Source organism: Schistocerca americana, chromosome 3, assembly GCF_021461395.2.
Source record: "Schistocerca americana isolate TAMUIC-IGC-003095 chromosome 3, iqSchAmer2.1, whole genome shotgun sequence".
NCBI lineage: Eukaryota > Metazoa > Arthropoda > Insecta > Orthoptera > Acrididae > Schistocerca > Schistocerca americana.
In genome coordinates this window covers 647124270-647149634 of record NC_060121.1, presented here as the reverse complement: position 1 = coordinate 647149634, position 25365 = coordinate 647124270, and positions in this window count along the sequence as shown.

The following is a 25365-nucleotide window of genomic DNA, read 5'->3' as shown; positions in this document are numbered from 1 at the left end:
GTCGCTTGGCTGCAGGGCTGCCAACCTCCTATGCAAGAGTGTAGGTTTGTGTCCTGACCACACACACACTTCTAATCTTTCAGGGGTGTGTGTGACAACCTATGATCCTCTGTGGAAAGAAATATTTGTTCTAAAGGATAGTTTTTGATGTCATCTCTGCTGCAATATTTTTCAGCAGCCTATCATTTGAAAAATGATTTATATGGTGTGAGACAAAACTTTAAAACAAGATAGCAGTAAATCAATACCGTTTATGTGCAGGTGACTTGCTATTTCCAGCAATGTGTTACACGGATGTGTGCTATAATTATGATTTGAATTGCTGTTAAAAAAATTCTTATTTTCTTCCTTAACTTTTCAGATTCATTGTGTTTGTTGTTGGGCAGGTAAACATTCAGTATTTTCTGAAAGTTAACTTAAAGTACAAATTTTAAATTTTCTATACCTGCACCTAATAAAATATTTGATAACCCTTGTATACAAAGGATGAAGAAATGTGCTGTTATTATTTTTATCTGTATGTCTTTTTATACTACTTTAACGGTTGTAGACAGGTGTTCTATTTGCTTAGTCGATCTCTCCCAGATGGTAATTATTGGGACTGCAGCTATGTAAAAATATACACAATATCATTTGAGACTGAATATAATGCCTGACTGTTCATTTTATACATGCAATGTTTTTTCTCTTAACTTAAAATTGTTTTAAGCTGAAAATGTCACCTAATTTGCTGAAAATTACTGAATAACATATTGTAACACCTAATGAAAAGGAAAAACTTTTGTTCAGTTCTCATTTAATAATAAGATTGTCAGCACTTTAGATATAAAAGCAGTTTTGACAAAATTCAAATTTGTTATTCATTTTAATCTGATGAACAGTTTTCTGTACATATTAAAATTTTGCAAGGTGAGTCAAACAATTTGTTTTGATTTGATGCCATCATGTATGTTCAAAAGGTTTGATTCCATGGGAATTATGCTTTATCATTAAAAAGCAGTAACAGAAACTATTACGTGGTCTTAATATAAACATCTTAAAATGGAAGTATTTAACATGATGTAAGAAGTTGGAGTCATATACTGTAATTAAATGTTGGGTCCTGCCATAAAAGTTTCTTTTAAATTATGATTGCATAATGTGTCACTGCCATAGCTGTTAAATGAAAAACAATTTTAACCAAGTCAAATTTCTGTACACACATTAATTCTTTACTGTAATAAATCTGTGTTTTTAAGAATACACCATAATATACGGATGTGTGCCAACATTTGTTCTGAATTTGAAGAGGATCAATATTTTTCTAGCATTTTTACCTGAGTGTTTTCAATGTAAAGTTCACCATCTATGTACTTAAAAATTGAATAAAGCAACTAAAAAAGTAAGCTAACAGGAACAGAAGAAAAGTTCTTGAATAAAATGTTTTTGTCTAGTTTTTTCTGACTCAGTGTCACCAATTATGGGATGGCTTATAATTCAAAGTTAGAGTTAACTCGTTAGTAAAAACAGAAATTCTTCATCTAAAAATGGCTTTTGTTTATGCAACTTACCCGTTTATTTATCCTTCAGATCATAAATCCTGTAAAGGAGACATCTTGCTGTTGATTCAAAAGTGGAGGGTTATAACATGTTTGGAAATACAGAAGTTCTTACATATTTTTGTCAACTTGTGACATTACTTAACCTTGATGTCTCAAAATTTGTCAGGGAAAAATGTTACAATTTGTGTGTAAATTTGGGAAATATCAGGGAATTTCCCTTGGAGAAACTTGTGGCAACCCTGATACTAATCTGGTACATTCTTAGGCTATACAAAACAAAATGCTTATCTAAGACAGGCAGGCACAAAGGAATATTTAAAGAATGACCTCAACATTCACATTCCGTGGTTCTGAGGAATACCAAAATCACATTGGCAACACAGTAATTGGAGCTATGTTAACCTCAAATATGAATATATTGCTGAAAATAGGATTAGTATGATTAGTATTTTTCCTCAGCCATAGGAAAGACTACTGTTTGCATGAATCAAATATAAGTTTGTTCAGCCATTGTCCATCACAGTATTGCATATACACTCTTTCATAATCAACCAATCTTTTGATGAGGGATGTTTCCCAGATCAATTAAAATATGCAGAAGTTCGGCCCATACATAAAAAAGGCAAACAAGATGAATTGGGCAACTATAGGCCAATCTCACTGTTACCAATTTTCTCAAAATATTTGAAAGAGCTGCATGTGATCAGATCGAAAATCACAATTCATCTAACAGCATTAGCTTAGGCAATCAATATGGTCTCAGAAAAGGCCGCAGCACAATCCATGCAATAAATGAATTAGTCACAAAAGTCAGCAGATGTCTTGATGATAGAATGTGTGTGTCAGGCATCTTTTGTGACCTGTCCAAAGCCTTCAACACAGTAAATCATGACCTGCTTCTCCAAAAATTGGCACGCTATGGTTTACAAGGCAAATATCTTAGCTGGATGTCATCATACTTGGCAAACAGAAAACAAAGAGTAGTTATTAACATCAATGGCAAGAAATGATTTTAAAATGAATAAAGTAGACTGCTAAAATTTATTAAGTACGGAAGAGACACTAGAAATCAGATAGTTAGGCACACGTCAACCAAAAGGTTTCTTAAAGTCTCAACTTGATGGAAAGAAGAACAGAACTTTCTGCAATACATGGGTCTGCAAAAAGTTGTGGTTAATAGTGAGTGAAGAGAAACAAAATTATTTTGTTTCTTTTGTCTGTTATTTGGTGGTGAAAGATTGTGGACAACATTCGGCTGTAACAATCTAAAGCATGTAAGTGAACGAATTAAGGAACATAATCAAAATTGACTACATTTAGAAAATGCTTGTAAATACAAAATGTTTGGCACAATTAACATTATTGCTCGGATTGATTCAGTGTATAAAATTTGAGTACAAAAACATAGTGAATTAGTTAAAAAGAATAGACACATTAAACAGAGTGGTGAGTGTTTAAGGTATTGTCAAAGTCTCAATTAGCACTTCAGGCTCATAGTGAAAAACTGGAGTCAGCTAACTGTGGCAATTTCTTAGATTTGTTGTCGCTTCTAGGAAACAGTTCTAGTACCTCCACTTGTAAATATACTTCACATATTATACAAAATGAACATTTGGGTGTATGTATCATGTTTACATTGAATAACTATGGTAATTAAAAACATTAATGCTGCTGGTTTTGTTTCTGTGAAGTCAGATGAAACAATAGATAATATGAGTAAAAGTAAATCTGTCAATGTCATGTGGTGTATTAAGCAGAATATACCTGTTGAAAGATTCCTTGTCTTTGATAATGTTAATGAAAGGAACTGGCATATGGGCTTACTGAGGATCCAAAAAGAAGTCTGACATATTTCAAGGTTTAAGGCAAATGCATTGCTCAGGCTTATGATGGTGCCCCAGTAGTGAGCGGCAGTTGTGATGTATAGGCTCTGATGCAGAGTACTTTGCCACATGCAAAGTGTGTTCACTGTTATGCTCACCAAATGAATATGCTTATTTCATATGCCTGTACTAAAAAACAAAGTCCGTTAGTTGATATTTGCAAATAGTGTTGAGTTAACAACATTCTTTTCTTCGTCGCTTTAGCACTATTATTTGCTATGGACACGCTGCAATAAGATAATTCCTTCAGCTTCTTCAACTATGGAACTTCCAGTCTTGAGTTGTAAAGAGTGTTCAAGAAAACAAATTACTATTATTTGATTGCTTTGATAAGACTGAGAAAGAAGATACATAATTGAGATGATATTATAATAAGAGAATCTTTTGCTTTAAGAAATTTATTTCACAATCCAGACTTTATGCACCTTCTAAATTTTTTCTACAAGGTTATGAAAAGTTGATATTTTGTATAATACAGTTCAGATGTAAAGTGCATATCTCGTTACTATATCCAATGCATTACCTCATTTTGAGTCAGGTGTTTCTGAAATACTGCAAGGTATTGAGTTTATGAAGATAAATATTTTCTTCTTCGAGCAAACATACCAAATATAAAACTGCACATAGTCCATCAGAATATACCAAAGAAGTATCTGACGTAGTGACCAATCAACTGAAAGGAAGAATTCAAAACTCTCATGTATTCAGTAGCTTCGAAATTATTGGCCTAAAAAAGTTTGCTTTGTTCAGAGAACATTTCCCAACCATTTTACTCAATATATTTTCATTAAGTTGCAGTTCATTTATTTTCCACAATACATTTTCATTAAGTTGAAGTTCATTTATTTTCCACAATAAATTGAAAAATAAACTGTCAGTGATTTATTGCAATGATACACACATCAAAGAAAGTTTTGCATCACCTCGGTTATGAAACATGTACAGGAAATAGGAATTGAGATCAACATGAACATCATTTCCGCTCTTTTTATTGCTCATGAAATCTGCACATTGCATGTTGTCCCACCATACAGTGAGACATTCAGATCTGGTGGTTCAGATTGTTGTGCACACTGGTACCTCTAATATCCAATAGCATGTCCTCTTGCTTTGATGTGTGCCTGTATTCATCGTGGCATACTATCCACAAGTTCATCAAAGCATTGGTGGTCCAGATTGTCCCACTCTTCAACAGCAATTTGGCGTAGATCCCTCAAGAGTGGTTGATGGGTCACATCGTCCATAAACAGTCCTTTTCAGTCTATCCCAGCCATGTGCGATAGGGTTCACGTCTGGAGAACATGCTGGCCACTCTAGTTGAGTGATGTCATTATCCTGAAGGAAATCATTCACAAGATGTGCACAATGGGGGCGTGACTTCTCATGCATAAAGATGAATGCCTCGCCAATATGCTGCTGATATGGTTGCACTATCGGTCGGAGGATGGCATTCCTATATCATACAGCCATTATGGCGTCTTCTACGACGACCAGCGGCGTATGTTGGCCCCACATAATGCCACCCCAAAATAGCAGGGAACCTCCACCTTGCTGCACTCAATGGGCAGTGTGTCTAAGACATTCAGCCTGACTGGGTTGCCTCCAAATATGTCTCTGATGATTGTCTGGTTGAAGGCATATGCAACACTCATCAGTGAAGAGAACATGATGCCAATCTTTAGCGGTCCATTCAGCATGTTGTTGAGCCCATCTGCGCCGTGCTGCATGGTGACATGGTTGCAAAGATGGACGCCAGGAGAGAAGTTGCACATCATGCAGCCTATTTCGGACAGTTTGAGCCCTAACACAATGTCCTGTGGCTGCACGAAAACCGTTATTCAACATGGTGGTGTTGCTGCCAGGGTTCTTCGAACCATAATCCATAGATAGTGGTCATCCACTGCAGAAGTAGACCTTGGGTGGCCAGAGCTAGGCATGTAATAGACAGTTCCTGTCTCTCTGTACTTCCTCAATGTCTGAACATCACTTTGGTTCACTCCGAGATGCCTGGACACATTTCCTTCGAACCATAATCCATAGATAGTGGTCATCCACTGCAGAAGTAGACCTTGGGTGGCCTGAGCTAGGCATGTAATAGACAGTTCCTGTCTCTCTGTACTTCCTCCATGTCTGAACATCACTTTGGTTCACTCCGAGATGCCTGGACACATTCCTTGTTGAAAAGCCCTTCCTGGCACAAAGTAACAACGCGGACATGATCAAACCACGATATTGACTGTCTAGGCATGGTTGAACTACAGACAACACAAGCCTTATACCTCCTGGTGGAATAACTGGAACTCACAGGCTGTCGGACCACCTCCGTCTAATAGGTGCTGCTCATGCATGGTTGTTTAAATCATTGGCTGGGTTTAGTTACATCTCTGATCAGTCAAAGGGACTGTGTCTGTGATACAATATCTACAATCAATGTCTATCTTCAGGAGTTCTGGGAACCGGGGGTGACGCAAAACTGTTTTCGATGTGTGTACATTCAAGGGCATTACACTAGTATGCAGTCTGTTCACTTTCCTTGTCTAACACTCCTTTGAAGAATTATTCACTGAAGTGCACAGAACTTTGCAAATTCCACTAACTACACCAGTTTCAACAACAAAAACACAAGACCTTCCTCAGAAATGGTATAGTTCAAGAAAGATTGAACTTGCTGGCTGTTTGTTCCATTCATAAGGAGAAAATCAGTGAAATTCCTGACTTCAACAAAAGAGTAATTGATATATTTGCATCAGGAGAACAGTTGTGTGCAATTACTGTGTACATATCCTGCCAGGATACAGATCTCATTAGCTAATATTTTTGTAGTGCCCCATTTCAATTCTTGCACCAGTGAAAAGATGAGTGGTATAGATAGTAGAATTAGTGTTGTTGACAGACAACTGAAATTGCTAAAATTGAACAAAGCTTGAGGACCCAATGGAATCCCTATCAGATTCTGTACCAAATTTGCAGCAGAGGTCAGTTATCTCTCTTAATTCTAATCTACCATAAATCCCCAGAACAAAAATACTTGCCCAGTGCTAGGAAGGAAACACAGGTCATACCTGATGACAAGGTAGCAATAGTGATACAGAAAAGTACCATCTAACATCTTTGACATCCATTTATAGTAGAATCTTTGAACATGTTCTAAGTTAAAATGTAATTAAGTATCTCAAACAGATTGACCTCCTCCATGCCAACCAGCATGGATTTCTAGAATGTCAATCACATAGAATCTAACTTGCAGTTTTCTTACAGAACATCCTGAAAGCTATGGATCAAAGCAGTCTGGTAGATACAGTATTTCTCGATTTCTGAAAAGCATTTGATTCAGTATCACATCCATGCTTATTATCAAAATGACAATGAAGCAGAATTTGTGTCTGTATTGAGGATTTTTTCGTAGGGAGGATGCAACAAGTTAGTTTGGATGGAGTGTCATTGACAGATGCAGAAGTAGTAAGTACCTTCTTCCTGTTAACATTCTATATTGATGGCCATGCAAATACTATTAACAGTAACCTCAGACTTTTTGCAGATGGTTCAGTTATCTATCACAAAGTACTATGACAAAAGCTGCACTAATGTTCAAGCAGATGCTGATAAGTTTCATTGTGGTGCTACTTCCTTTAAATGGTCAAAAATGTAAAATTGTGCACTTCACAAAATGAAAAAAGGAATATTGTATGACAACAGTTTCAACAAGTCATGGTTGGAATTGGCCAACGCACACAAATATCTGGCTGTAATAGCTGGTAGGGATATGATACGGAATGACCACATAGGCTCAGTCAAATGTAAAGCAGGTGGCAGACATTGGTTTATTGATATAATATCAAGGAAATGCAATTCATTTACAAAGGAAACTGCTTAGAAAACACTCTTGCAACACAACCAACAGTATGTGGGAGCCATACCAAATAGGACTAACAGGCGATATTGAAGGGCATCACAAATGGTCATGGAACAAAGATGCCAAAGAAACTGAACTGGCAGCTACTCTGAAAACATGTGCTAACTATCCCAAGAAATTCTACTTACAAAGTTTCAAGAACAAGCTTTAAGTGATGAATCTAGAATACACTACAACTCCTTATGTACATTCCTGTAGAATTCACGAGGACAAAATCAGATTAGATAAGTGCACACACATGCATTCAAATAGTCATTCTTCCTTTGCTCCATACATGAAAGAAACAGGAAGCAGCCTTAAAAAATGGTATAATGTGAAGTACCCTCTGCCATGCACTTCAGTTGTTTGCAAAGTATGGATGTAGATGTACATATTTTTTAAATTTTTTTTTTTTTAATTTCTTATCATAGTACATTCTTTTAGACTCCTTTCCCACAGAATTTCCTGGAAATTTTCTAAGCTAATCATTACTTATGGTTTTCTCCAGAAAAACATTTTTCATATTTAATATCAACAGAATACTTTACTCACACTACTTGACAATTATATTCAGACTATTTTCATACAACATGCAATAAATATTTGATTCTTTAAAAACAGCATTTGTCAATACTGTCAATGTAAATCTCAAAGCATTAGTGTCAGGTGATGGAAGGACATGTGTATTTGTGAGATTAATATTGAACTAAGTTTTTGTGTGTCCATTCTTTTGACTGGAGGTCTTGGGAACCATGAACATTCACTATTGTAAGAAAAAGAAATGCTAACAGCTCTTCTTATGATCGTATTTATTATGTAGTTACCAGTTTTGGTGCTTTAAAGAGCCATCTTATTGTTGGTGGTTAGAGTGCTGATACCACAGTCACAGATAGTCTGCGTAAACCAGTTATGTTACTCATTGATGCAGTGTATATATGGATCACGACAACCCCTTCAGCGTCAATTACAGCCTGAAGATGGCGCATTGAAGTGCCAAAACTGGTAGCTACACAATAAATAAAATCATAAGAATGGCTGTAGTGTTTCATTTTCTTACAATATTGAATTAAGTGGAGAAATATGAGGAACTGGTGTTACAACATATAGGGAATATTTAACTTAGTTGGCTCCTAGCAAATGTCATTACTACAAATAATGAGTTGAACCAAACTGATTTAGCAATTAACAAAAATTGTAAGACAGATGGTGGAATTTTTACATTTCATTCACCACACTCTCTTAATTAGTAATAAGACACAATAGCAATGGTGTAATGTTTGTTACTGGTTTAATATCTAATCCAACAGACTTTGGATCTGCAATCAAATTGAATTACTTGGGTCTACCTGTTTAGTGAGCCATGGAAAATCTATCTTTCGGATTTTCAGAAAACTGACATATACTGATGGGATCATAGCGGTTGATTCGTGTCATCCACAGACTCACAAATGGGACTATTTTCAATCAGATTAATATTTTTTTTTATTTGAAAGTCATAGAAAGAGGTTGAACATTCTCAAACAGTTTGCTAAATCCAGTGGATATGAGGGCAATGAGGTACGGTTCTTGTATAATGGACTAAAAAAATATAAAAACAAAGATGAGGTGACTTACCGAACAAAAGCGCTGGCAGGTCGATAGACACACAAACAGACACAAACATACACACAAAATTCAAGCTTTCACAACAAACTGTTGCCTCATCAGGAAAGAGGGAAGGAGAGGGGAAGACGAAAGGAAGTGGGTTTTAAAGGAGAGGGTAAGGAGTCATTCCAATCCCGGGAGCGGAAAGACTTACCTTAGGGGGAAAAAAGGACAGGTATACACTCGCACACACGCACATATCCATCCACACATACAGACATGTCTGCGTGTGTGCGAGTGTATACCTGTCCTTTTTTCCCCCTAAGGTAAGTCTTTCCGCTCCCGGGATTGGAATGACTCCTTACCCTCTCCTTTAAAACCCACTTCCTTTCGTCTTCCCCTCTCCTTCCCTCTTTCCTGATGAGGCAACAGTTTGTTGCGAAAGCTTGAATTTTGTGTGTATGTTTGTGTCTGTTTGTGTGTCTATCGACCTGCCAGCGCTTTTGTTCGGTAAGTCACCTCATCTTTGTTTTTATATATAATTTTTCCCACGTGGAATGTTTCCTTCCATTATATTGGACTAAAAAAATAAAATTACTCAGAAGTGTAAAAATAAACAGAGGATAATGGTCACTATGACATATAACAATACCTTTATTAATGGACTAGTGAGGCAATTTTGAAAAAATGAATGTAATACTTCTTGAATGTAATGCTCCTTACACATTTCATGAATAATGTACAACTAGTGCCTTCAACATTGTTATTTCATGGAACAGTGTGGAGGTTGTTTTATTATTTTGTAGTTTAAATTATATGTAATCAGCTTCTACTGATGTGTACCCCCCCTATTATCTTGTTTTTATGTCAGTATTAATTACCAGTTGATGGACCTTAGAGAGTATGGTATGCTCATTCCTCACATACCCGCGTACAGCTTCAGAATAATAACTTTGTATTTTCCTGTTGGTACACATTACTGACTGTTTGACCCCATTTACACCTGCACTTAGTTTGCTTATGATCTACATTTTGTACTTATATTACATATGATCTGTAATTATCTAAACTTTTTAAACACTGTATTGACTAATGGTAAAGACATAGTTAAATTCCAGTGCCATCTAGTTTGGAACTTGCGCAAGATTTTTGCAGCTTTAGCTGTAAACAGAATTGTGTTTATACTACTATAAATTTGATACTCGAATATAAGTTCCCAATATTATACAATGATCACAAAATGTAAATTACTTTCATAATGCCAAAAATTATACATCATAACCACCATGCATTAAGTGTCACCTGGTGGATTTCTTTCCTTAAGGCTTTCACAAGTACATTTCAATCATTTTGCACTTACATCTCATGACATTAAGACAGATGACATACTGTGTATCTGTATGTGTTGGATGTATTGATTTTTTTCTATTTGTTGGTCCATAAGACAGTCTGTGTAATGTATTTGACAAGTTTTAATTCATTTGTCATGAAAATTTACTACTATTTGATGTCGTCACAGGTTTCTTATGTATACTCATTTTATTGTAGATCCTTTGAAATGGCATAATTCCATAGTGCTTAAGGTGTAACACAGTCATTAAAAACTGTGATCAAGATACAAGCATTATTACAGTGCAACTAAGTGACTGACATGTGTGGAATAATAATTCTGTGATGAAGTACTACATGAAATAAAAATCATTACGATCCTCACATTTGGCTTCCAGATCATTCCTGTAAGTACACAAGATAACTTAATCCCTTTTTTAAAGAGGTTTCAAAGGAAGCCGGGTGTGGACAGCAGGTTTTGTGCTGAAGGTGGATCCCACAGGAAAAGACAGTTTATATATTAAAGTACTTCTCTCTTACTGTTCATTCACAATCATTGGATCTTCTAGCTCTTAGCATTGACGGTGAATGAGGCTAATACATGCTGTGGTGTCTCCAGCCTGGAGTCAGTAGGTGATTGTGCTAAGCATGCACCTCCACTATAGCTGTTGCATAAAGGAACGGCTCACATTTCATGGCCTGTGATGAACCAGACAGGTGTAGCTGCTCTGCTGTGAATACATCAAACTGCACCATCCCCAGTGGTGCAGGGCAAGGAGGCTGTGTTCCCTGTGTTGCAGTTCTGTGAAGGTGGCAAAGGTTCAGCTGCTTATTCACTCAGATGTTTGGGCAACATACAGAATTTTGAAGCCCGATGATGGCAGATAAGGTCACATCATTAATGCAGCATAGAACAACACATGCTGAGTGTTATACTGCTGCCCAGCTGTTCAACAATTCTGGCTGGTCTGGGCAGGGTTTAAATTTAGCTGTTCCCACATGACTTTGCGAGTGTTTGCATTTGTGTGTCATATGGAATTAATCTGGAACAGAGACAATGACTGAAATGGCTGTTGTAATGTGGCAATCTACATCTACATCTACATCCATACTCCACAATCCACCTGACGGTGTGTGGCGGAGGGTACCTTGAGTACCTCTATCGGTTCTCCCTTCTATTCCAGTCTCGTATTGTTCGTGGAAAGAAGGATTGTCGGTATGCTTCTGTGTGGGCTCTAATCTCTGATTTTATCCTCATGGTCTCTTCGCGAGATATACGTAGGAGGGAGTAATATACTGCTTGACTCTTCGGTGAAGGTATGTTCTCGAAACTTTAACAAAAGCCCGCACCGAGCTGCTGAGCATCTCTCCTGCAGAGTCTTCCACTGGAGTTTACCTATCATCTCCGTAACGATTTCGCGATTACTAAATGATCCTGTAACGAAGCGCGCTGCTCTCCATTGGGTATTCTCTATCTCTTCTATCAACCCTATCTGGTACGGATCCCACACTGCTGAGCAGTATTCAAGCAGTGGGCGAACAAGCGTACTGTAACCTTCTTCCTTTATTTTCATATTGCATTTCCTTAGGATTCTTCCAGTGAATCTCAGTCTGGCATCTGCTTTACCGACGATCAACTTTATATGATCATTCCATTTTAAATCACTCCTAATGCCTACTACCAGATAATTTATGGAATTAACTGCTTCCAGTTGCTGACCTGCTATATTGTAGCTAAATGATAAGGGATCTTTCTTTATATGTCTTCGCAGCACATTACACTTGTCTACATTGAGATTCAATTGCCATTCCCTGCACCATGCGTCAATTCGCTGCAGATCCTCCTGCATTTCAGTACAATTTTCCATTGTTACAACCTCTCGATACACTACAGCATCATTTGCAAAAAGCCTCAGTGAACTTCCAATGTCATCCACAAGGTCATTTATCTATAGTGTGAATAGCAACGGTCCTATGACATTCCCCTGCGGCACACCTGAAATCACTCTTACTTCGGAAGATTCTCTCCATTGAGAATGACATGCTGTGTTATCTAGGAACTCTTCAAGCCAATCACACAATTGGTCTGATAGTCCATATACTCTTACTTTGTTCATTAAACGACTGTGGGGAACTGTATCAAATGCCTTGCGGAAGTCAAGAAAGACGGCACCTACCTGTGAACCCGTGTCCATGGCCCTCTAGAGTCTCGTGGACGAATAGCGCGAGCTGTGTTTCACACGACCCTCTTTTTCGAAACCCATGCTGATTCCTACAGAGTAGATTTCTAGTCTCCAGAAAGGTCATTATACTCGAACATAATACGTGTTCCAAAATTCTACAACTGATCGATGTTAGAGAAATAGGTCTATAGTTCTGCACATTTGTTCAACGTCCCTTCTTGAAAACAGGGATGACCTGTGCCCTTTTCCAATCCTTTGGAACGCTACGCTCTTCTAGAGACCTACGGTACACCGCTGCAAGAAGGGGGGCAAGTTCCTTCGTGTACTCTGTGTAAAATCGAACTGGTATCCCATCAGGTCCAGCGGCCTTTCCTCTTTTGAGCTATTTTAATTGTTTCTCTATCCCTCTGTCGTCTATTTCAATATCTACCATTTTGTCATCTGTGCGACAATCTAGAGAAGGAACTACAGTGCAGTCTTCCTATGTGAAACAGCTTTGGAAAAAGACATTTAATATTTCGGCCTTTAGTCTGTCATCCTCTGTTTCAGTACCATTTTGGTCACAGAGTGTCTAGACATTTTGTTTTGATCCACCTACTGCTTTGACATAAGACCAAAATTTCTTAGGATTTTCTACCAGGTCAGTACAAAGAACTTTACCTTCGAATTCATTGAACGCCTCTTGCATAGCCCTCCTCACACTACATTTGGCTCTGCGTAATTTTTGTCTGCAAGGCATTGTCTATGTTTATGTTTGCTGTGAAGTTCCCTTTGCTTCCGCAACAGTTTTCTAACTCGGTTGTTGTAGCATGGTGGCTCTTTTCCATCTCTTACGATCTTGCTTGGCACATACTCATCTAACGCATATTGTACGATGGTTTTGAACTTTGTCCACTGATCCTCAACACTATCTGTACTTGAGACAAAACTTTTGTGTTGAGCCATCAGGTACTCTGTAATCTGCTTTTTGCCAATATTGCTAAACAGAAAAATCTTCCTACCTTTTTTAATATTTCTATTCACGGCTGAAATCATCGATGCAGTAACCGCTTTATGATCGCTGATTCCCTGTTCTGCGTTAACTGTTTCAAATAGTTCGGGTCTGTTTGTCACCAGGAGGTCTAATATGTTATCGCCACGAGTCGGTTCTCTGTTTAACTGCTCAAGGTAGTTTTCAGATAAAGCACTTAAAAAAATTTCACTGGATTCTTTGTCCCTGCCACCCGTTATGAACGTTTGAGTCTCCCAGTCTATATCCGGCAAATTAAAATCTCCACCCAGAACTATAACATGGTGGGGAAATCTACTCGAAATATTTTCCAAATTATCCTTCAGGTGCTCAGCCACAACAGCTGCTGAGCCAGGGGGCCTATAGAGACATCCAATTACCATGTCTGAGCCTGCTTTAACTGTGACCTTCACCCAAATTATATCACATTTCAGATCTCTGTCAATTTCCTTCGATACTATTGCACTTCTTATCACTATAAACGCTCCTTCCCCTTCACTGTCCAGCCTGTCTCTGCAGTATACATTCCAATCTGAGTTTAGGATTTCATTACTGTTTACATCTGGTTTCAGCCAACTTTCTATCCCTATTACTACATGGGCATTGTGACCATTTATTAATGAGAGCAGTTCTGGGACCTTTCTATAGACACTCCTGCAGTTCACTATTAGCACATTATTATTGTTATTCCCTGTTGCATTTTGCCTACTCCTACCTTGCTTCATCTCAGGAGGCGTCTTGTCGGGCCTAGGGAGGGAATTCTCTAACCTAAAAAACCCACATGTACTCCACTACCTTTGTAGCCGCTTCCAGCGTGTAGTGCACACCTGACCTGTTCAGGGGGACCCTACATTTTTCCACTCGATAGCGGAGGTCGAGAAATTTGCACCCCAGATCTCCGCAGAATCGTCTGAGCCTCTGGTTTAATCCTTCTACTCGGCTCCAAACCAGAGGACCGCGATTGGTTCTGGGAATGATACTACAAATAGTTAGCTCAGATTCCACCCCGCGAGCGAGGCTTTCCGCCTTCACCAATTCCGCCAACCGCCTGTACGAACTGAGGATGACCTCTGAACCTAGACGGCAGGAGTCATTGGTGCCGACATGAGCAACAATTTGCAGTCGGGTGCACCAAGTGCTCTCTATCGCCGCTGGCAGGGCCTCCTCCACATCTCGGATGAGACCCCCCGGCAAGCAGAGTGAACACTGGCCTTCTTCCCCAACCTTTCCGCTATTTCCCTGAGGGGCTCCATCACCTGCCTAATGTTGGAGCTCCCAATAACTAATAAACCCCTTCCCCTGTGTGCCTGCTCGGACCTTGCTGAAGGAGCGGCCACATGTCCACTCACAGGCAGAGCAGGCGATGCCACACGGCCAGCCTCCACATTGACCCTCCGCCTCGTGCACTGCGAACGCCGCTGAACCCGCCACTCCCCTTGGGGAGAGGGTGGCCCAACTGCGCCCGGTACCCGCAAAGATGTCTCGACAGCATGATCAGTGGGTGAAGCATGTAACACCTGGGGTGTACCATGCAACGCACCAGACTGCCCACTGCCGCTACACTCCGAGGCAGCAGCCTGAAGGCGGCTGACCACAGCCATCAACATGTTCAGCTGTTCGCGAACAGTGCCCAGCTCCTCCTGCGTCCGTACATAACAGTCACACATCTTATCCATCCTAAGAAATCAGTTTACTGTAGAGAGTTAATCAACTTTTAACTAGACTGCTAATTCGCTAAAGGCAGCTGATAGTTGACTAAACTGTGGTTGCTAGACACTTCTTGTAGAAAACAATGAAAATAGCACTACCTGTCTCTGGACTGTGTTGAAAACAAACACTAGCACTACTGGCACTATGGCTGACTAAAGGGACTCTCTCTGACTGTATTCAAAACAAACATGAAATCTATGGAACACTATTACTAGCACTCAACAATTAAAGCTTCCTAAAAGCAAAAACACACGGCAGAAGAAGTTACAAGTAAGAAAAATACAGTTAGTACTTAAATTAATGTAGCTCACTGCATAGCAGATGTGAAGCAGACAGCAGTTACGATGACACTGACACCACTGAACTTGAAGAAACTTCCTGAAGCTGTTACACTCCCTGGCCATTGACACAGGGAAGTCTTGATGATATGGGACTGGTGACTTCTGCCGGCATGTTGACCAGACAGGTGGGCAATCAATATCTGTTTTCTTGTGCGCGGTTTTTGGCTCCAGTAGGTTGTGGCAACTACTAACTGCTCAAAAAGAACATTTGTGCTTTGACTGAACAGACTCTTTAGTTTGACTTCACATTCATTCCTGCAGGCTTCTTGTGTACTCAGTATTAGCAAATAAAATTGTGTTCAGTAAGTCAATGTGTGTTGGTGCCACTATTCCTTCATCTACTGCAAGGGGTGCCCCTGAACTTGTTTTTATTTCTCTGTGCTTTATTCTGATGTCTGTTTATGTTCACTATAAACAATGAAATGTTCACCATACAATGTACCAAATCCTTTGTTTCCTGTTCATGTCTTGGCTCCAGACTGTGAAGCTCATGAGTTCCTGTTGATGCATGCCACAATTAAAAAAGGGGCAGGAACATTTACTTCCACAAGTGCCACACATGATCATCGAACAATGAAGTACCAGTCGTACAATGCACCTCAGTGTACTGTATGATTGCCAAATTTGTTTTCTGCACATCTATTGCTACCATTTTTGACAGCCACAGCTGTACTACAGCTGTTGTTCGACTGCACCTTCCACATTCCGTCTACTCGTGCTGCCCCCTATCTCAGAGGCATTTGACAATGCAACACACCATGCACTATCACCTCAAAAATGCAAATTGCTACTGCAGCCGATGACCACAGTCTTCTCTGCCATGTCGTTCGACCACAAGCTCGCACATGGGCCCCCTCACCTCTGCCCCAGGTAGCCTCGGGTGATGCATCTCTGCAACATAAAGCTGCGGCAGTCAATCACAATTTTGCTGACCGCAGCTCCTCATCACTACCGAGGTACCCTGGCTGAGCCTACTCCTATGCAGCAGATTCTAACTGACAGATTTCCAAAATTCCCTCCTTTGCTGAAAGAAAATCGCAAGACTTTGCTTTAGTTAACAACCTCCTCTACATCCATGGCATCACGGGCGATGACTCACATTTCATTTGCCTTGTCAGTCACTTGCATGATCACACTGATTTCATAAATGATTTGGTCCTCTGCCTGCCTGCACATCGTAAGTACACTACTGCTAAAGCTACTATGCCAAATGCCTGCTACACCCACTGAGAGAAGAAAGCCTTATTTCTTGGACTCCATCTCAACTCTGGTGCCATCAATGAGCTATGTTAGATGCTGACATTATGCTTGATATTGCAATATGGTCTCTGCAGCTGGTTAAACTACCATGTGAATTGCAATTACAGCTCCTATCACATGCTTCTGACCACTTGCAGACCAAACTTTGTCTCATGGATCTACCACATAACATTATTTTACAGCGTCATCCCTACCTGTTCGCACATCCTCAGCTAAGCTCACAATGTGAGCAGTTAATAAGTCTAACATCAATATACTCGGTGCAGCAAACCTCCAAGTGCACCTCACTCCCGTTCTAGACTTTCTTAAACACTGTCTCCAAACATTCAACCTACCTCTTTACTACTCCGTGCCTCTGCTGCGCTAGTGTCAGCCCTAGTCGAGGGAAAGGGAAATTTTATCAAAATTCGATGAAGGCACAGTTGGGCGATGAAATCTGGGGCTGCTTGCAGAGTCTGGTAACAGTCGGCAGCCAGCGGGCCGGGCAAGGTAAACATAGCACTCGCGGGCACGAAGCTGCGATGGCAGTACTGTATGCACAATTTGTTATGAGTGGAGCAACAACAAGGCAGGAAACTGCAGTAAGTTATAGCGATGTTTGAGGCTGGGCACTAGGCCAGAGCCAGAAGTGGCGATTTGTAAATGGCTGATGTGTGGGAATTTATCTCTGCCATAGTTTCTGTCTCTCTGACACTACATCAGAAGCGAGGGAGAAACCAATATATATAGACGGGCAATTTTAGCTTGACAGAGCCAGGTCAGTCAAGTGTCAAGAAGGACCTGTGCTGGCCTGTGGTTATAGGGGCCAGTCTGGCAGCAACGTTATAAGTATTCAGCATAAATTTGTACTTTGTATCTATGTACTTGTTTGGGCTATATTCCGCCTCCAGGAACACAACACCAGGGTGGGACGGAACAGCAGCCTGTAACTTGAAGATCGCACAAGCTGTCTGAAAGAGGGCAGTGACAGGTGTCTGCAGTGGGTCCAGGAGCGGCCCAATTCCACTGCAGTCTATGGGCCACGTTCGCATCCCACCAGGTGTACTGGGGTCTGGACAAGGTGTACACTGCAGGAGGTGCAGCAGCGCTACGATAGCGCCAGAGACAGCAGCGGATGTTAACATCTGGCAAGCACCACTAGCAGCAAGTTGCGGCACAATGTCCAGAAAGCTGCAGGTACGAGTCCGGTCCTGTCCTGGTAACAGCAGCTGCCTGAGAGCCACGGGTGACCAGTACTTTTACCTTCGTCCCATGGTCGGACAGAGCAGGCCAAATGAGGCAGTGGGCAGCGAGAACCAGGGGCTGTAACAGTCTCCAGAATCATGGGCAACAGCGAGGCGCAAGCCGCAATGCATTGGCGGGTGGCGACCCGGAGAGCGGCGGCTGACTTCCATTGGTAGGCAGCCTTGATGATGACACCATTGACGTCGGCATAGCAGGAGTCTGCTCTAGTCTGCTGAGCGGGCTGGCCCCATGGGACACCGATGGGCGGCATGCTGACACTACACTTCAACATCGAGTACTGTAAATTAGTTGAATAAAGCAATGTTACCAAACACTGCTGTATCATTCTGCACTGCCCCTCGACTCTCCTGAAGTTGCTCGGCCTCCTGACGAAATACGGCACGGTGGGTCTCTGCTTCAGCTCTGCCACCTGGAGTCCCAAGTTCGACCCCGCAACAGAGGTGTCAGAAGTGGTGCAAGTTACAATGCTGGTACCGGATTTCCACTCTCACATCTTATGTCAAGCAAGTAGCGTTGAGGTGTGCCTGTGTAGAGGGGTAGTTGAGGTGTTTGGTTGCGTTCGTGACAAGTGGTCATTCACTTCTTGATACGTCTTGTTGTTTGGGAGTTTTTCATCCATACCAGTATAGGGAGGAAAGCAGGACTAATCACCTGCACACAAGCACAATGTGAAGGGGTGAGTGACTTTTGATTTATGGTTTATGTGTCATTCTTTTGTTAATTAGGATAGACTTTTTAAAGGTGTCTTTTGTAAGGTCGGAGGAGCCTGTAGATTTATCTATATTCAGTGAAATGAGGGACATGATAATGTAGCGCGTAAGCAATGTAATTTTTGTAACCTGTCAGGCCATGGATTACTGTGTACAAAGTGGGTGCCAAAGAATTGTTTTATTTGTAAGAGATTTGGTCATTTGGCGCGCAATCGTTCAGAATGTAGATGGGCGATGATTTGTCTCAAGAACTAAGTTTAAGGAGTTGTAGAATGAAATTAATGGCAACAGTGGAGCTTAAGCAACAAGAATGGTGGAAACACAGCAAGCAGCAGAGGCTGCAGCAGTGACTACAGTGGAAACTGTAGGAGCTCTAACAGAGCAAATTCGGGTATTGTCAGAGGCGAGGATACGTGACAATGAAAAATATCAAGAATTAGCAGGTATATTTGAGGCACTGCGAGTAGGTGAAGGGATGTTGGGTGAAAGTAAATTACAGGTCTTGGAGTGTCATAGACTGTTTGACCCGGCATTCATTAACTTCTTTTCGGGTAAAGCGACGGAGGATGTGTAGGTATTCCTCAATGACATTATCGCAATGGCTGAGGCCAATGGGTGGTCAGATGTTGTAATGTAGAGAGTGCTGAAGTTAGCTCAATAGGGGATGCCAAGTCATACATATTGTACCATGAAACGTTGAACAATGTGGGGTCGTTCTCAGAGCTTGAGGCTGGGTTACGCCAGAGGTACCAAAAACAGAATAGTATCAGGTTTTTTCGTGAAAAATTAAGTGTATTAGTTATGAGGAGAAATGAGACAGTGGAGATTTTCTCAGACAGGATTCGAAAACTGAATGCACAAACATTCGAACTATCACAGAATGGGGAGACTAATAGAGTGCTGTTAAAAGAGGCCGAGAACAGGGTGTTGGATGTGTTTTTGCGGGGAGTTCCACCGGAGATGTAACATTGCGTGAAAATGGAGAATCCCAGTGATCTTGTGGCGGCCCTAAGGATTGCCACATACTTAGAGGAGGTAGATTATGCGAAGAAGCAAAGAGTGGAGTGTAGAGTCCTCACAGTAGAAATGTTTAGGTTGTGGCCAGGTAGGGCACATTAGGAGGCAATGTCAGCGTCCGTTGCTGTGGGAAAATGGGTCACCAATCAGTGAATTGCAGGAGTTAAAGTAGGGTCGAACCTCGGCAGCAGCAGCCATTAAAGGAGAATGGGATTGTTTCAACCGTCGAATAGTAGTCCCAGTGAAATTAGGTAATGCGCTTGTAGGTGCACAGACGGAATGCTGCTTATTAGGGTTGGTGAACGGAAGGGAACAGACGTTTCTGGTTGACACGGGGGCACACGTGTCTGTTGTTAGTCTAGACCTGGTTAGCAGGAGAAGGCTTGAGCCACCACGTTATAGGTTACATGGGGTGGGAGATGGTAAAGTGTAGTCACTGGGTACAGCGGTACTTCAATTCGTGATAGCAGGAACTAAGTTTAGTGAGCAGGTAGAGGTGTTACCATGTGTAGGTGAGGGGCTTCCTTGACAAACATCGTGCAAAGATATATCTCTGGCAACAAACAATGGAACTCGGTGGAACAATGTTTCGCATGGGGGGAATGGTTGCAAATGGACGAATGTTGCAAGGTGCACCTAACATGAAGGTGATGCAAGCTAAACTACGAACGGATTCATTACGGGTCGATTAGCGGGATAACATACCGGCAGGTACAGGGAAGGTAGTTTGGGTTTCGCTAAATACGGACTTACCGAAGGAGACGTTGTACATGGTGGAGCCACTCTCGAGTAATGAGGAGTTGGATAATGTGGACTGTTTTGTGCGGAGGAGTTTTGCTCACGCAAGTTATGTGGAAGGAGATTATAGAGTTCCTGTAAGTATAGATAACTTCATCAGAGCGGATTTTAGCTTGTTGAAAGGGTTGTTATTGGCCGCGTTGGGGTTTTTTGATGAAAATGACCTTGATAAGGCAGATTTAGAGGCGAGGCATAAGCAAAACATCACTGCAGCACAATTACGGAGAAAATTATAGCATTTGCAGGGAGATGACAGGGTCACGCTGGAGGAATTGTTATTGACATTTAGTGATTTATTCAGAATGGAGTGTAGATTACTCACAGCACCGATTACGAAGCATCACATACCAATGGAGGATAATACACCAGTGTTTAGGAAACCAAGTAGGATAGCACGTCATATGCAACCACTACCGGATGGAATCATTGAGCACAGCGACAGTCCATATTCAAGTAATGTAGTTCTCGTATCTAAGAAGTCTGTGGGTGGTACAAGGAAATATAGGTTTTGTTGTGATTATAGATTTCTGAAAGTGAAAACCATTTCAGATGCATATCTGATTCTGAATATCACGGACACATTGGACAATCTGGGACAATGTAAGTATTTTACAATGATGGATTTACAGAGTGGACACCATCAGCTGGAAGTAGCGCCAGTATATACGTATGCTGTTCAGGTTGAAGAATGCACTGGCAACTTTTCAGCGATTATTAGATGGGATTTTAAGGGGATTGAAACCAAAGACATGTATGGTTTACCTAGATGACATTATAGTATTTTCAAAGGATATACCAGAACATGTATTGCATTTAAGAGAAGTCTTTAGAAGATAGTGGTCAGCACGGTTAACATTAAGTTTAGAAAAATGTAATTTTGCGCAGACACAGGTCAAATATTTAAGTCATGTAATCAGTGAACAAGGAGTTCAAACCGATCCTCGGTTAACAGAGGCAGTTCAAAATTTTCCGACACCATGTACAACGAAGCAATTACAATTGTTTTATGGGTTATATTCATATTATCTTAAATTTGTAAAAGATTTTGCTAAAACAGCTGAGCCGTTAACCAAGCTTTTAAAGACAGGGATTAAATTTAAATGGACTGGGGAATGTCAGGAAGCTTTTGATGAATTAAAGATGAGATTAGTTTCTGGTCCGGTGTTGGTGTTTCCAAATTTTGAAGAAGACTTCATCTTATCATGTGACGCTTCAAATGGCGCAGTACAATGTGTTTTGGGGCAAATGGTGAATGGGGTGGTGGCGCTGTCCATTCGAAACCATTCGAGTTTATCGGGCTGGGTATTTGCGGGCCATACAACAAAACACCAGCAGGTAACTACTACGTCTTAACTACAATTGATCACTTTTCACGGTTTCTAGCCATGGTCGCAATACCAGATCAACAGGCAAGTACGGTAGCACAAGCTTTAGTCAATAACTGGTTATTGAAGTTTGGGTTGCCTGATATCATAATTACAGATCAGGGAACGAACTTCATGTCCGAATTAATGTCACAGTTGTGTTGGTTATTGAGGATTAAAAAATTACGGACCAGTCCATTTCATCTGCAGGCGAATGGGAGAACGGAGCGAGTACATAAGACAACTTCAAAAATGCTGAGTTATTATGTGAATGGAAACCATGATAACTGGGACGTTTACCTTCCGTACTTGGTATCAAGTTATAACACCAAAATACATTCGGGGGTCGGAATGTCACCGTTTGAGGTGGTCTATGGAAGAAAGATGCCATCACCATTTGACATTCTATGTCTGAAATCGAGAGCTAGAGGGGGATGCAGTGAGGGAATTTGCATGAACAATACAGGAAGTCTGGAAGAGGGTACAGAAGGCCAATATGAAACTGTTAGAGAGGCAGGAAGAACCGAATAAGCGGTTGGGACCTTTACCACAGTGCATGTCAATGGGTGCTGATCACGAATCCATATACACATAAGGGAAAGACGAAAAAATTCTTGACGAAGTACCACGGACCATACCAGGTCATGGAGATGACTTCGCCTGTGAATGTTGAAGTGCAGCTGCCAACAAAAACATCCATTATCCATGTGAGTAGAGTAAAGCCTTTTAAAGGAATGGTGGAGGGGTTACCTCAATTACAAGGAAGTGACCTGATTGCAGGGGTTAGGCAAAGCAAGTGGAAAAAAGGTCTCGAGGGAAGGGCAACAGCAGACGCATAATGTTCCGTATGCATTACGGTCACGGAGGGAGTAAATTTGTCACAGAGGGAGTAAATTTTTGTAGTTGTAATATTGTGGCATGTTTATATTTTGTGTTTTAGTATCAAGGGTAATTTGCATTTTTGTATGTGTGTATGTTTTTCCTCTCTTTTTCTCACGTTTTGGTGGGTCTGATAATAGTTGTGTTTTCTTGTTTGTTGTTTAAGTTTTGTCACTATATGGGGGAGACTGTTTTTTTGTTCAGAAAATTCGATAGGGGCAGAGTGAACTACCATGAATTTTTGAGGATGTCGTACGATGTTGTAATAACTTGTAGTGGAAAGGGGTGGTACAGGCATGTTTCATTCCTTTTCTTCGCAGGGACAAGTGATGATTTGTCCTGATCGCCCAGTTTTTTCGGATAGTAGTACATGCCAAGTTGGATTGTTCCTGGGGATTACGAATGGCTCAGATTGTGAGAAAGAGGTGTGATTGACACATTCCTACTTCCAGAAGGTAGGGAGGCATTGGTTATATTCGGTATTTACGCCGATATGGGTGATGGTCACTTGTTATACCAACTAGAGAGCGGATAAAATAAGGAGGTTGCAACTGTGGGAGAGTGAAATAATTATAAATGGTACAGTTTGTGAGATTGTGGAGGAGGATTTCTAACATCCAGCATCACGTGTGGATGAAACAGTTTTAACTTAGTCACAGGGAATGTTGTTTTATCTGGAAGGGGTTCTAAACATATTACCAGTGCAAAATCTGACATATTTGAACTCCACGTTAAACCCAGAGTTTTTCGAAACGTGGCATTCCTTTATTAATGCACTGGAAGGCTCTACCACAGTTAATAAAGTATTAGAACACATTTGAATGTTACAACAGCATCAGAGCAACAGGATAAGGACAGTGAACATTTCAGCCACAGGATGTGCCATTTTTTTTCTATTTTTCTTGAGTTTAGCTTTGTGGAGAATGTGGAAACGTACACCAGTGGAGGAGGTGCCATCACATCAGTTGCCTACAGCATGGGTAAACAGTGTATAGGTATAGTGTTAATGTTTTGATGTTTTTGTTAGTTTTAGTCTGTAGAATGTAAGTTTTATGAACAAGGTATGTTTACGCAGCCACAGGCCCTGTCTGTTTTATCTCGATTCGGGACAAATTTTTTTGAAAGGAGGAAGGTGTACTGCACTAGTGTCAGTCCTAGTTGAGGAGAAAAGAAATTTTATCAAAATTCAATGAAGGTGCAGTTGGCTGATGAAATCTAGGGCCGCTGGCAGAGTCTGTTAACAGACAGCAGCTAGCAGGCCACGCAAGGTAAACATGGTACTCGCGGGTGCGGAGCTGCGACGGCGATACTGCACGCACGATTTGTTTTGAGTGGAGCAACAACGAGGCAGGAAGCAGCAGTGTTGCTTTAAGTTATTGCAATGTATGAGGCGGGGCACTAGGCCAGAGCCAGGAGTGGTGATTTGTAAATGGCTGATGTGTGGGAACTTATCCGTGCCATAATTTCTGACTCTCTCTGACACTACGTCAGAAACGGACCTGTGCTGGTCTATGCTTATAGGGGCCAGTCTGGCAGTAATGTTATAAGTATTCGGCATAAACTTTTACTTTGTTTCTATGTACTTGTTCGGACTATATTCTGCCTCCGGCAACACAACACTGGGGTGGGATGGAATGGCAGCCTGGAACTTGGAGATCGCATGGTCTGCCTGAAAGAGGGCAGTGACAGCAGTCTGCAGCAGGTCGAGGAGGGACTGGGTTCCACTCCAGTCTATGGGCCACGTTCACTTCCCACCTGGCATACCGGGGTCCAGGCGAGGCGTACGCTGCGAGAGACGCAGCAGTGCTGCAACAGCCCCAGAGATGGAGGCAGGTGTTGCCATCCGACAAGCACCACTAGCAGCAAGTTGCGGCACAGCGTCTAGGAGGGCACGGGTTCAAGTCCCGTCCTTTCCTGAGAGCAGCAATGGCCCAAGAGCCACAGGTGACCAGTAAATCCACCTTCGTGCCATGGTCGGACAGAGCAGGCCAAATGGGGTGGAGGGCGTCGAGAACCAGGGGCTGTAGCAGTCTCCGGAATCACGGGCAGCAGTGTGGCGCAAGTTGGCAGGCGGCGACTGGGAGAGCTGCGGCCGACTCCCATCGGTGGGCGACCTTGATGATGACGAGTGGCGTTGGCATACCAGGAGTCTGCTGAGCCACCTGGACTCGTGGGACATCGGCGGGCGGCACGCTGACACTACACTTCACCATCGAGTATTGTAAATTAGCTGAATAAAGCAATGTTACCGAATACCGCTGTATCACTGTGCACCGCCTCTCGACGCTCTTGAACTTGCTTGGCCTCCTGACGAAATACAGCACGGTGGGTCCCGCCTTCAGCTCTGCCATATGGAGTCCCGGGTTCGACACCCCCCGCCCACCACAACACAAATCTCTCATTTCATGCTTGTTTGGCTCCACAACCCCTCTATTAGACATGCACATGCTCTCTCCTTTGCTTTCTTTCAGAGTGTTCTACATTGACAGCTCATCTCATCGCATCATTGGTCGAGCTTAGGCTTGAGCGTTCTGGATCTGATGCCCTACGAGCACATAATGCTGAACTTTGTCAGTTGATCTGTGCAGCATCCAAGTGACTGTTGCGGGCTCAGCAGATG